The sequence below is a fragment of the Pocillopora verrucosa genome, chromosome 3 (assembly GCF_036669915.1).
Source record: "Pocillopora verrucosa isolate sample1 chromosome 3, ASM3666991v2, whole genome shotgun sequence".
Taxonomy (NCBI): Eukaryota; Metazoa; Cnidaria; class Anthozoa; order Scleractinia; family Pocilloporidae; genus Pocillopora; species Pocillopora verrucosa.
This window is the reverse complement of record NC_089314.1, coordinates 11219724-11233960: the sequence shown is the minus strand read 5'-3', so window position 1 is coordinate 11233960 and position 14237 is coordinate 11219724. Positions and strand designations below refer to the sequence as shown.

At 37.3% G+C, this 14237-nt stretch overlaps 1 long non-coding RNA gene and 1 pseudogene across 1 annotated transcript; one reads left to right on the top strand and one right to left on the bottom strand.

The window, feature by feature from the left end:
- The first annotated feature begins 4443 nt into the window (after positions 1-4443).
- On the top strand, positions 4444-5813 carry LOC131796095 (uncharacterized; annotated as a pseudogene).
- A 1032-nt stretch (positions 5814-6845) lies between these two features.
- On the bottom strand, positions 6846-14131 carry LOC136279729 (uncharacterized). Its single transcript, XR_010716936.1, has 3 exons — positions 13749-14131; positions 11491-11606; positions 6846-8158 (listed from the first exon to the last, which is right to left on the bottom strand). It is a non-coding gene; the product is annotated as an uncharacterized lncRNA (long non-coding RNA).
- Between the last annotated feature and the right edge of the window lie 106 nt (positions 14132-14237).

Here is a 14237-nt window from a genome sequence, read left to right as displayed (position 1 = left end):
ACAAGTTTCCATCTAATTGTACTCAGAAACACTTTTGCAATATAATCGGAAGACTTCCCTATCCAACGCGACTGGTATTAATTTTTGCTATTCTACTCGTGTGAAATATGCCCATTGTAAAATTACTTTCCGAGTGAACAGATCAGGAGACATTGTTTGATTCGTAAAAAACTAACCGTAAAACTTTTGGAAAATTAATACAAGAGGAACGGGAAAAGCATTGAAAGAATTTTAAACACATATCAGTGTGCAGTTCCCGCGGTCCACTAGTCATGACCTCGACCCAGACATCTTCCAAACCGACCCGACGAAAGTCAGTTTATGAGCGTTTCATCAAATGGCCACTTGGTGTTGAAATTTCGTGTCAACTGAAATTGAAACTCCTCTTATACAACAGAAGGGCGTGCACCAGACAACTACTGGAAAAAATTAAACAGAGTTTTTCTCTGTTTTTTTTTCTTCGAGTTACAACAAGAAAATCGTAATTCATCAACAAACACGACTCGTCTAATCTTCTTTCATTTTAAATACCAGTCCACAATTCCAATTTACGTACTGGGAAAATGAAAAAAGATCCGTGCAAATATTCCCTACAAAAAACATTCACCTTTTCTGTAACCTACCAATAATCATGAAAAATATAATTTTTTTTTCTGACTTATCTAAAATTTCAATCAGTTGTCTTTTATCTCTCACGCCTCAATACAACTCCTGTACAATGCGTGCGTTATAATTGGTCTATTTGACATATCGTATTTTACAGTAACTTTGTTTGACTGGAGACCTTTTTCTTTAATTTGATACCAGACATGTTACAATTTCTTTTAAAACCTTTTTCTGTCCTTTTCTGTAAGTTACAGAACCTGGTTTCTTTTTTTCAGGTTTATGGCCTAACTATCAGCAATAAGGTTGTTACGCACGGACCAAGAAGACCGCTTCAACCCTTTAACCCCTAAGACTGACTATCGTGTAATTGCTCCTTACAATATCACCCTTGAATCACACATAAAGGTTACGAGAATAAAAGAAATCATCACCAACTAACTCTTGATTGTTAGACAAATTCTACTACTGACAACAGTATGGAGAATATGCATACTGACCTTACAATGTAAAAAGTTAATACGATATGTAGATGTGTGACATCTTCATTCGATTTTTTTCAAATTAAAGATTTGGTCTTTTGCTCTAAACAACTACTAACAATCATGCATTAATTAACTGCGCTCGATCTAGTTTAAAAATGCATTATTTTGCCCACCCGCAACACAATTGAATACCGGGCGGGAGGAGTACTTCTTCGTAATATGGTACTCACGACATGCCGCTGAATGGAACTTTATTTTCAAAACTTTATCACATAGTGGACATGCATTTTCAATAGACTTTCTCTAACGGCATATAAAGAAATCGACTAACTGGACATTGCGACAATGACAATTGCCCAACACTGCTGGGTTTATAATTGGCCACAAAATATACTATAATGGCGTAAGGGTTCTGAAATGCAAGCAACACACAATTAGCAAAAAGGTTCCAAAGTGCCCTCTCCTTTCTCTCACCTTTGAAAGCATTTTACAACAACTGAATGATGGCGTGGCTCACAATTCTAATCTGTACTAGCTCATTTGGGTCGATCGGATAATTACAAACCAAAGCTAGTGAACTTACGGGACTCCTTGAAATGGATACGACTAGTTACCAAGTCGAACATGAACTTCAACGTCTGAAATCGGATTCCTTTCACACAAAAGCGTTCCTGGCGTCGAACGAAATAACACAATTCTTTTTGAACATCTTTATGAACAAATTTTTGCAGTATTATTATTTCATCTGTGAAACTTTAAACTCCAGTCAATCTAATAGACAACTTCAACTAAAACGCATTAACACCATTTTTTATAGTTCCATGCATGTTGTACTAAATTATATTGTAATTCAAATAAAATCACTTCATTACCATCAAAAGTTTAATAACGTTTAAAACAATCAAACATACATCTATTCACAGTATCATACTGTTGCCAAGTACTCTTAGTAATCTTTATCAATAGTATATTGAAATTATTAACACTGTTGCAAAAACTAATATTCCCTTACTGTTTGACTTTATCATTATATGCGTCATTAATTAAAACATAGTCATCTTAAAATAATTGGTGACTCTTTTAATTAATTTTTCATATTCATATCAACTCTTAACTAATGCATATCTTGGACAAAAAGTGATTTCTTTTTTTCACATCAGGTCAATGTCGTGATCTTTGAATAGTTTTAACTCAATTATCATCCATTTTCATGTCACTAAAAAAGCTGTCTTGATGTGACCATTAATTACTGTCAAGTCACTTCCAATTACTTTTAACGTGTTTTTAATATCCTGTACATGTTTACTTCCAGTACACCTACACATCATACAAGTTCATAAATATTTAATCCTGAGATATTACAAATCCTCTCATCCATTATTTTCATGTTGTCTAGAAAACATCAGGAGGCTTGAACTGATACTTCTAACCTGTGCTCAATCAACATTCTTCACTATCCCTAAAACAAAAAGAAAAAGAAAAAGTGTCTCACTGGATAAACCGTTCACTACAAACAAACTGACTTAACCCTTATACCCATAACACTAATAACCATCTAATTTCTTCTAACACTATCACACTTGAATCAAACGTTTAATCACAAGAATAAAGGAAATGATCACAAATTCAACAAGCTTTTGATTATTAGAGAAATTCTCCTTTTCAACACCTTACCCTTTAACCTGTAACAGTGACTGGTATCTAATTTCTCCTTACAAGACCACCCCTGAATAAAACATTGACACCATGAGAATAAGGGAAATTCATATTCATGTTAGGGTGTAAAAAGTTAAAAAATGTAAAAATAACTATATGGACAGTATGCATACAGATGTTGAGGTGTAAAGGGTTTAATTAACTTACATAAGAAATTCATTAATCATCAATTAAAACCTTTAAAATCCCTGACCCTCTTGCCTGCTCTATTCAACCACAATTTGAAAATAAATGATTCTTTGTGTGATCAACGCATATTGTAGAATTATGCAAGTCACCTATCAGTTTATGGTCCTGCTATTTAAGTTTCTTGAGTAAGCATCATTTTGTAGCTATATTTCCACAATTGACCAGATAATCAATCAAAGTGACTTAACTTAAAAACTGGACCCCAGTTCAAGGGGGAACACAATTCATCAAAACAATGACCTTAACCAGGTATAATTTTCATTGTCCCACTCCCTCCCCTCTCCTTCTACTGATGTCCTTGGGACTAATTTATTTTTCTCTCCAGCTTTCAGCTGCCATAAAAATCAAGACAGTACCTATAATTTTCGCTGACAATATAATTTGCAACTACATAATGTACTTTCCAAATTACACCGGCTCTGAAAGCTACTAATATTACTTACCATTCAAAAACATCATACTGCTATGCATATATCATCTTTTTAAATGACTTCAATGGCACATTGCTCAACCAGTATCACTCCAAATAAATACACTTTACCCTAAAAAAAATCAAACAATAGTACATAAAAACCTTTTGTCTTTTTATTGTCACATCCTTGATGATAATCACAGAGATGAGTAGCACAGTCACGCCGCCATTTTGGACTCAAGTGCCTTTCTTAGCGAATATCTTCGGGAAGGTTTAACCTCTAAATCTCACACTTTCCACAATATAAGCTTAGTTATCCTACTTCATTTTGGTGTAGAGAAAACAAGGTTTGCGACAAAGTGAAAATTGTAAAAAATAAAAATTCCCTGAAAATGCGTGAATTTCTGGGTGTAACGCGTAACATGAAATGTATCAGACGGAAGAAAAGAATTAAATATCTCAATATAGAACGCACATGGGGCCACTATGTTTTGGCCGTTAGTAGTTTATGACAAAAGCAAAAGGCAGTATGATTTGCAACAAGAATGGTTTATTCTAACGCAAGTTATAAACGTCTGTTTTTATCACTGAACAATGTAACGCTCGCAACTATTAAAACAACCATAGTGTGAAAAACTGGCAATAATGATAATTTCGACTGTGTAAGCAACAAACTAATAACAAAAATGTAATGGGCATACATCATAATATTTACAAACCAACGCTGAAGTTGAATCGTCAAGTAGAATGTTTTCCAGATCAAAATAAAACGCGCGGAAACACATTTCGTAACGGCCATATTGAGCTTAATTCCATCACATATCCACCAGTAGATCCGTTGTCAGACGCGATTCTTGTTAAGTTGAGTAAACAAGCTCACCTCTCTTGGAATGGGCTTGTATTAAGCTAAATTTACAGAACGTTTCAACCCATTTCGTTAGATCTAACGCTAGAAATTTACGTTTGGTCGACGCGGAAACACTTTCCGCCATTGCTGCCGTGTTCATGAACCGTAACGAAGGAAAGTGACGAAGGAATATGGCGAAAAACACCACCAAAACTTCCACGAAATCCGCTCCTTCGCAGCTTCTCTTTGAAAGCACATGGTTCGTTTACACAGACAATAACAGGGGAGTCCGTACAGAGTTTGCCATGGCAGATCTTTCCAACACTAGCATTGGTGATCTTTCATGTTCACTCGCTGACTTTGGCTTTCCCATCCAGAGAAACTACTTCGAGACCTCACATGCCAAGGAAGAACAGGATGCTGCAGGTTCTCACGTTAAGCAAAAAGTCAGCCAAGCTGTCCTCAGAAGAACAGCTACCATCACCAGTGCTCGAAGCATGCACGACTTCTTAGTCCAGCACTTTTCCCAGCCAGCACCATCAAGCTTCTCAGCAAGAACAAAGTCAGTTCAGCTAAAGCGCAGGATCTTCCATTTTGTACCATCTTCTGGGGAGGGATCTGTTGTCAGGAATAGAGCTGGACGCAAATTCACAGAATTAAAAGGAATCAGAAAACTGCATTGCGTGAAAACCACCCCTCAGCAGGGAAAGGTGTTTGTGCGACACCGCTCATGTTACTGCATCAATTGCATTGTGAATGATGAGGAGAACTCCACTAACAAGGCATGGCTTGATAAATGGAAGCCGGTGGAGCTAACCAGAGAGGGTGATGTGGCAACCACTCGACAGGCAACTGAAGCACCAATTTTAGACCATGATACTGCTTCCTACATAGCTGACCTGGCCAGCAAGGGAAGTACAGTTGCGATAGCCGCTGAAGATGATCCTGTCTGACTTCTATCTCCTTCAGGTCACTTCTGATGGAGTTGAAGAACTTGACAGTAATGTCACAGATGACTATCAGTGTCATTATTACAGAGGAGACTGAGTTCTTAAGGGGCACTTTTACATAAGGGAGAACATTCATGATATGACCTTCACAATTGACGAAAAATGGAAAGCGTTTGTACATGCTGCTACTGTCCGTCACATTTGCGGTGACCTACCAGTCAGAAAGAGAGGACGAAAGTCTATTTACAAACTCCCTTTAAAAGAAAATGAGGAAATAATTGCTTCAATGTGAACTAATAATTACAAAACCTCTTTTTTTCCATTTTTACATTGATTTTCTTAAGATTTTATGAAAAACCAAAAATGTGCCACACCCACAAGGGATTGTGGGTAATACCAAAATTAGTGTTATTAATGCAAAATAATAAAAATATTTACAGATATTGATTACAATGTACATTTTGATTAAAATTAAAGTCAAAAAAGATAAAAAGTGAAAAAATAAAAAAATAGTTATTTTTGAACTATGTTACAGCAAATGGCTATGTGACTGTGCTACTCATCAGAATAGTATATGCATCATACATCTAATGGTAATTGTGAAAAGCAGCTCTTTGAGAAACCCTATCAATTGGCTGTCGGCCAGAAAATAACCATTAGGTTATCAATTAGTAAAAGACCCATGATTCCTTTCCGTCTTGAAATGACCTGTCACTTATCACCTGATGACAACCTTTTCTGAAATAGGTGTATGCCCTTGGCCAGACTTGAGCTCACTATTTCAGTATACAATTCCGACACCCGTAATATCACTACATTTGATCCCAAGGATCCAATACCATCCAGGTATCCCAGTTACCCTGCTCACAGGGTCTAGTTCCAATGAAAATCAAATCCTAAACGGGTAGTGATAGAACCAAAGTGTTTATTGAGTAAGATGAAGAAATAGATGGATATGTAACGAAGGTTTCAAAATCGAATGCTCTTCCAGGTTGTAACACACGCACGTAATGTGTGATATTCTTCTAACAATAGCATAAACAATAACTTTCTAAGCTATTGTTTCGTAGCTCCGCCTTGACAAGTTAATGAGCTTAGGCATTATTCCCTGAGTAGGAATGAGCGCGTAATCTTTGAACAATCAAAGCTCTCCAGAATATCTTTCGCCGCTAATATTACGGATCTATAATTTTTTTCGCTACTGCAAGTAAATGTCCCGAGAACAATAGGCATTCTACGCGATGTCCTGTTGGATTTATTGATAAGTTATCAATAAATCCAACAGGACAATAACATGCATTGTTTGTTTGTCTAAGATAATTGTGGAGGCACACAGCAGCCTGTGTAATGGATTAAACAGTTCCGACACTTTCTTGGATAGGTCGGTGAAATATACGCCATCTTGCTGCAAGAATGCCAAATGCATTTTCAATCACTCTTCTTGCACGAGATAGCCGGTGATTGAAAATTCTTCTGACTTCAGGCAGCTCCCCTTCAGAACATGGTCTTTGCATCCGTTGTTTTAGAGCAAGTGCTTCGTCGCCAACTAAGAAATATGGAAAAGGATGATCTCTCCAACCTTCAGGTGCTTCCGTAGTGTGAAGATTCAGTTGCTCAGTTTCCAAAGCTTGTCCCATGGTTGAGTGTGATTGAACGCCACTATCGTTATTGCTACCATAATTCCCAACATCCACTTAGGTAAATGAATGGTGAGTATCACATACTGCAAGCAAGAATATACTAAAAAAGCCTTTATAATTGTGGTACAACGAGCCACTCTTTAAGGACGCTGTATTGCCACATGCTTTCTGTCAATAGCCCCACCACAATGTGGGAAATTTCACAACCTTTGAAATTCGTTTGCAATTTCCTTCCATTCTTTGTCCGAGTTGGGAGGTTTCAAGTATTCCTCATGCAAAACAGTCCAGAGAGCTTCACATGTTTCTCGAATGATCTTTGAAGCCGTTGACCTCCCTATTCTATAGCCAGAAGGGTTAGAATGTTGGCTATCACCATAGGCTAAGTCGTGTGGAGATAAACTTAACCGTTCTGCTGGTCCAATTGCCTTCCTCACTCTGGTGCCTTTTTGGGTAATTACTGGGGCCACCAAGGACAATAAGGAGACATCTTCATATACCTAGGTATAAAGGTTGACCACATTTAAGAATCACATATAGGCAGACAATATAAACTTGAATCAAACACAGAATGGATTAATTTGCTTTTGTGGGTAAGGGAGAGCAGAATTCCCTTTTCCTGTACTTCTCTCTCATGCTCCCAGTCAGCTCTTGGTCTTAATTAAAGAATTTAAGAAATTACCAGTAATATTACTGGTAATAGTCGATCTGTCAACTCAAAATCTAAGCTTACTGCAGGTGGCCATGGCCTTAATGACCTATTCCTGTTATAATATTAAGTCAGTTACGTCCTAAAGTTACCTTTGGACAAAATGTCATTTCAGAAATGGCACTAGTTTTTTTGCAGTTTGTGTAAAAATTGCCTAGCTGGGTGACTTGGTGAAGCCAGAGAATAGAAATTTGATATGAGCTTAACTGTGTTTTAATAAAAATAATCTGGATCTTAATAAGGTTTCACAATTGTTTTACTTTACAACTGCGAGTTTACTCTCTACTTTACTAATTTAAATTCATCCTTCACCATAAACATGTGAAAGAAACTTAACTTGATAAGTAAAAAAATCTCAATATCAAACTAGACCATTAGGAACTGTGGAAGCGGGCCAAGTAACAATAAAATATCTCTTTCAAGTGACGTTTTTGCTCAGGATGTTTTTCTTTTCCGTTTATTATCTGCTATATGCATTTTAACTTTGTCACAAGTGTCCTTTTCCCATCGTTGCTGATGGTCCACCATATACAAGTACTCAATCTTAAACAAAGGTCTTTGTTGAAGCCTCAAGATAGGCAGTCCTTAGCTGTCACCTTCAAAATATAATCTGGAGAGATAAAGTGATATTCTAACATTTCAGTATTTCAGTATCACTACAAACTTTAACACAACTCCTCACTTGACCTACATTAGCAAACAAGACATAACCTGATTGCTAACATTTCCTTCACTGGCCTATGTGTTTAAAAAAATGAAATGGTGTAACATTAATTTGATTTCATTTAGTCAAGGATAAAAGTGACTTTTACGGGACAAATTGATTGCTTACCCTTTGTTACTGAAAAGTTTGTCATTCTTTCCATGCTTATCAGGATTATGAAGCAGTGCGAGAATGCACCCCAAATACATGTATCATCTAGAAATATGTGTTTTGTTCAAAAGAAAGTATTTCAAGAGCTTAGGAATTTCTGTGAGAGAATTATGATCCAAAAAAACAACATGAAAGATGACTAGTTTTTCAATCAATATCTAAAGTTATCGATCAAAATCAGGTAACTGTCTGTTACTTTACAAAGAAAGTTTGGAACAGCTGGGTTACACAGTAGTGTACATTTTCTTTCCCTTAAACATTGCCCTCATAGAACTTTCAAATTCAGGGTAGCTAAGGAATAACTGTTCATAGCAGTTACTTTGAAAAACTAACAAGAATAATTTTGAAGTAGATTGTGAGTTGGTTTTGCTACAGCGGTGTAGTTGTCATAGCAATCTTTTTCAGCATAACGTGCTAACCTGAAACACATGTACTGAACTTAAAACTGATTTTTAATTTTAAATTTAAGTTTATGAAAACACTGTTCGTAGCAGTTACTTTGAAAACTAATGAGAATGATTTTGAATAACATTGTGAGTTAGTTTTGTTACAACTGTGAAGCTGTGTTGGCATATCTTATTGCGAATAACGCGTTAACCTGAAATACATATCTGCTCTCAGTGATCTTGGAGAGGTCTCTCAAAGCCAGCGGGAGGAAGAACTTCTCTTACTTCCCCCATTACAAATAATCTACAATAAGCGGAACAAGATCGCCAAGACAGCGGCACAGCTGTAAGAAAACTAACTCGCAATCCTCATATATTTCTAGATCATTATAGATTAAGAAAGCCCTCAGATCAAGTGGATTCAACGCAAACCTTCCCTGCTACAAGAAAACACAACCACACCCACGAAAAGAAATAGAAAATGAAACATCATCTGGTTAACCCCCATACTGCAAAAAAAGTCCGGACCAACGTTGCTTAAACCTTCTACAACCGAATCAAGAAACACTTCCCACCAAACCACAATCTGTACCCCGTCTTTAACAAGAAGAACGTGAAAGTCAGCTACAGCTGCATGCCGAACATGGGCAGCATCATCAACAACCGCAACAAGAAAATCCTTACCAGCGTAATATACAAAGCCAACGTGACCACAGGCAAAGACGACACAGGAAAAAACTACATCGGACTAACAGAAGGAACATTCAAACAACGATATACGTAACATAAACTATCATTCCGTAACAGGAAATACGCTAACCGCACCGAATTAGCAAAGCACATCTGGAAACTCAAGGATAACTGTGAAAACTACAAAATAAGCTGGTCTATCATCTCTTCAGCAACCGCCTACAACAGTATTTCCAAACGATGCAACCTTTGCCAAACTGAAAAACTCTTCATTATTAAAGCCGACAAAACAAGCAGCCTTAACAAAAGAACTGAATTAATTTCCAAATGCCGCCATGAGAACAAATACTCCCTGGTGAACATCAACACCAGGTTACAATAGACTTACTAATTGACTAACTACTGTATGTATTTAAACTGAGTGAGGTATACTCTTCATTAAGATCTGTCTGATGATCGCGTAAGCTTGTACAAAACATTTTCTTTTTACAATAATTATCTAAACTTATGGATTGTAAAATTCATATTCCTAGGGATTTAGATTAAATAGTGATTCTGCGTCTGCCATTAAACTAGACACTTAAGAGCGATGGTCAGGAAATATCGACCAAAATCTTAATTTCGTGGCAAGAGTTGAAAAATCGCTTTCTTTCGTTTTTTGTCCATAAATAGCTTTTAGGTGGATAAGATACCTGATGTGGATTGTTCCCGCCAAAAGCCTTTTATTTTTTAGAAAAATTAGAATATCGGTTTTTGTGGTCGGAGTCACAAAATTGGCTAATCATTTACGTGAAATTTGCATACATCAACTTGCCTCTCGTTCGCAAACAAAGTCGCACGGAGAAATTTGGACACTTTAATTCAACAGAATCACTGTTCTTCTTTTACTAGAAGATTCTTTTAGAGCAAAAGCGACACTCACCGAGCAGAAATTATTCAAAAATGAGGAATAGGTTTTATGGATAACAAAAACTCCGTTTTGTTATTGATTTTCGACGGCAATATTGCACATGTGGTATAACTCCAAATTGACTTCATTCTAGTTAAATCCCACATTTAGACATACATCTAAAACATACCTGGGAATTAGCTTGGGTTATGGAATGAAATCTCTATAAGGCGGTATCGAAGTTAAGGAATTTTCATGGTGGGTCGGCGGTAATTGTGTAAACACTTCCAGTTTCGAGATCCATGAAAGTGGATATTTGATCCCCAAATACTCATTTTTCTTAATCCTTGTAGGTTTTACAGTTGTAAAGTTGCGTTTTTACTTAAAGAGTGAGATAGAAAAGCCAAACTGGGTGAATTTTAGCCATTTTGAAACGCTAAACTCTATCGACCGGAGACTCCGCGTGACGAATTGTTTCGTGACTAAACGTGATATTGGGGAGTCGACCAGTCACGGAATCACAATATTAACACTGCATTTCTTGACGGCGTATGAGAACAGTGTAAGGTATAATTGAATGAGTAAAACAGCAAGTTTTGGAAAATATGGCTCTCAAAACTCGGTTGCCATGGTAACGTCAATGCTAACGACTTAGCTTACCATCGCGGGCTACGTGGTCTTTAACTTGTTGCCACTGCTTCAAGTCCTCAGATTTTGGTGAGAATAAAAATACAAAATCCGCTGAATAAATTTAAACTGTGTGCAGACGCAAGGGCGACATAAAATGCACTGGGTATTAAACCTCTTCGTTATCTGCGGAACTCAGGAAAAACTGACGTAGAAAGCACAAAATAAGCATATGGCATTGTTTTCTTGGATACCAGCACACAGTTTGAGGTCTACGAAATCGGTTAATTTGTGCTCTCTATCCTTATTCGTTACATTTAAAGGAAAGGCAGCAAGGAAACGGGGCCCACTCATGCAGACTTTGTGATGATAAGGTCCCTATCCATTTTTTTTTTTTTATCTTTTTTGCCCCGCGGGCCTTGTTTGGTGCCACTGTTAATAACACTATTTCCATTGAGTGCCAGTTCAGAACTTACAGAAGTCTCAATGGTCTCAGTTTCCTCGTAAGAAAGGTTCTTGGTCTCCGGAAGCTTTGTGGGCAGCTCCCCTATTTTCTGCATGTCAAGATTAACCCGGCAGTTGCGACAAATACCTGTTGAGTGAATCGATGGAAAATACAGGTTTTTGCTGATACGATTTAATCACTATTCTGAACAACTACGATCTTAATTTACACAAGTAAGGGAACCTGTTTTAAAAAACTTAAATGATAGATTTTCCTGCCCTTTCATATACTTCAACTCTTCAATTCCCTACCCTTTGATATACCTGAAGCCTGATAAAGGTACCCTTTAGGGGCTGAGTCTCCCTGTAACTATCTATAGGCCATCGGGGAATCTGCTTTAAAAAGCTGTAATTTTAGGAGTCCGGTGAAGGCTTCTAAATTTACCTTTTTGCTGCTACAATCACTAATATAAAATGTTAGAATAATGAAAGGAAAAGAAACACGTAAATAAACAAAGGCTATTGAATTTGCGACCGTCACGGCTACTTAATTATTGAAAAAGTCAAAATAAAAAAAAAAGAAAAGTGCTTACAAAGTGCTTTAATTGAAGTGTCAGATTGGACCGCCATTTTAGAGCTGGTGTGTTTGGTTGAAAAAGATGAAAAATGATGTATACATACGTGAACCAACTGGCATAAAAATTCCCAGTTCTTCCATATCAAATAACAAGCACTTTTGCCAAGTCCTCTTTCTGCCTTTGCGTTTTTTTGGGCTTGTCCGCCGTGCTTCGAGATTGGCGGAGGAACTCGGCACAGATTCGATCCTCGACGCCACCCAATACCGAGGGATGAGCAGTGCCGGGGACAAATTGTTAATTCCGAAAGGTCTAACTCCGAAGAAAAGGATGTAGATACTCTTCCCAAAATAAGTTCGATTTCGGTTTCTACGTCAGTTATTGACAAGGAAGACTTATGACCCGCGATGTCTCTTTTGCAGTTCAGAAATGGAATAAGCTCAGTTGATCTGCTCCTATCTCCGGGGTCATAAGAGCAAGAACCGCCGACTAAGGAGCTAAAAGAGTACCTAACGTCCGTGATGACACAAAACTGGCAAAATAAATTCACTCCAACTTCGCTAATTAAATTTTCCCTCTTTGCATTTAATTGACTAATTCAATTTACCACGGCTAGTAAACTGCTTCGAGCTTTAGCCAACTCTGTCATTTCTTCAACAAATAATAAAAATGAATCCTCACAATTGAAGAAAATATCAATTTAAAAAGCATCTATGATTTTTTTCTTTCTGTTCCGATTCTTCTGAAACCAAAGGAAGCGAAAAAAACAAGTATAAAAGTTAAACAGGTTAGCCGAGAGCTAATCAAATTACATCCTGATATTTATCAGGGAAAACATCTTACACTGAAAAGGAAAACTTTCACCTTAACAATGATAAAAAATAACCCCTCTTCGGCCGATTGCCTTTTTTTCAATAAAAAAGGACGAAAAGCTCACACCAGAATCGTTTTCAGTACGCTTTCGTGTATATTCCGGCCTGCTGTGTAAAAACTCCGCTTGACGTTACGGTCACGCAACAAGAATTGTTTACTCAGTCGTTGTAAAAAAATTGAATGAATTACTGTCATTTCAAAACCTTCGCGTGAGGCGCTGTAAAGGAAACCCGTGCTGATTCTAACATATTATAGAGGACAACCTTAAATCCCTCTAATGACATAGTTAAAAGGAAAATCTGAATTATACCACATAGTGAAAAAAACATTTGAATTAAGGAGGTATTTGCGGATTTTTCACGTTTGAAAATACAGTACTTTCCTGCTCGTTGTTTGCTATTAATGAACAACAATAAAGATAAGTCATATAGTTTCTGGGATAGTACGGCACTCACTCTATCAAAATTCGGCGTCATGATCCTTTGAATCGTTTTTTCCTTGAAGACCAAAAGTCAGTTTAAAATATCAATTTCACATTTGCTTGCGGGACCTTTCGGGATCGTCGCGGGTCAAATTCGTTTTTCTCAGTTTTCTCAGAATTAAAGCGCTCCGGAAGAAAAAGAAATACATTAAATTTCTTCTATTCTTAGTAGCTTTTTATAGTCAGAAAATAAGCGAAATTCATTTTTCAACTCTTGCCACTCAATGGTCGATATTTCCTGACCGTCGCTCTTAAATAAAGGTTCTTGTCTTATCCTATCTGTTATCCTGTTTCGTTTTACGAAAGCCTTCCTTGTAAAACGCGGGAAATAGCATTTCTTAGCCCGGAAAATAAAACTTACCTTGTGTATGAGGCTCCCTCGCTCCGTTAGAGGGAACGAGCGTAGGAGCAGGAATGTCAAAAACGGCGAGAGCCAAGCCAAGAAATATGCAGCAAAAACCACCGTTTCCGTTCACCTACTTTCTGTTTGATTTTACCTCCCACACTCGACCAGGCACACAGAGTGATGTCATGTGCGCGGCGGCGAAATAGAAATATATGCGAACTCAAGCTATCACAATTTGCATTTTCTACTACTTACTCGATTAACTACCCCTTCCAATATTTGCTCAAGAAAAAAAAATACGTTACGCCGCTGTAATTCTTGAAAACCCCCCTTATCTTGGAGGTGTTTTTTTCACTATTGACTATATCAGGCCTAGTCGAGAAATCAGGGTAGCATTCGATTACATTCCGCCGCAGGAGACGAAAGAACTGCGAGTCTTAAGCTATTTGTTAATAACGTTCATGCCTCTCAAATTTCAGTTTCATGTCAGTTGGAATACCCTAA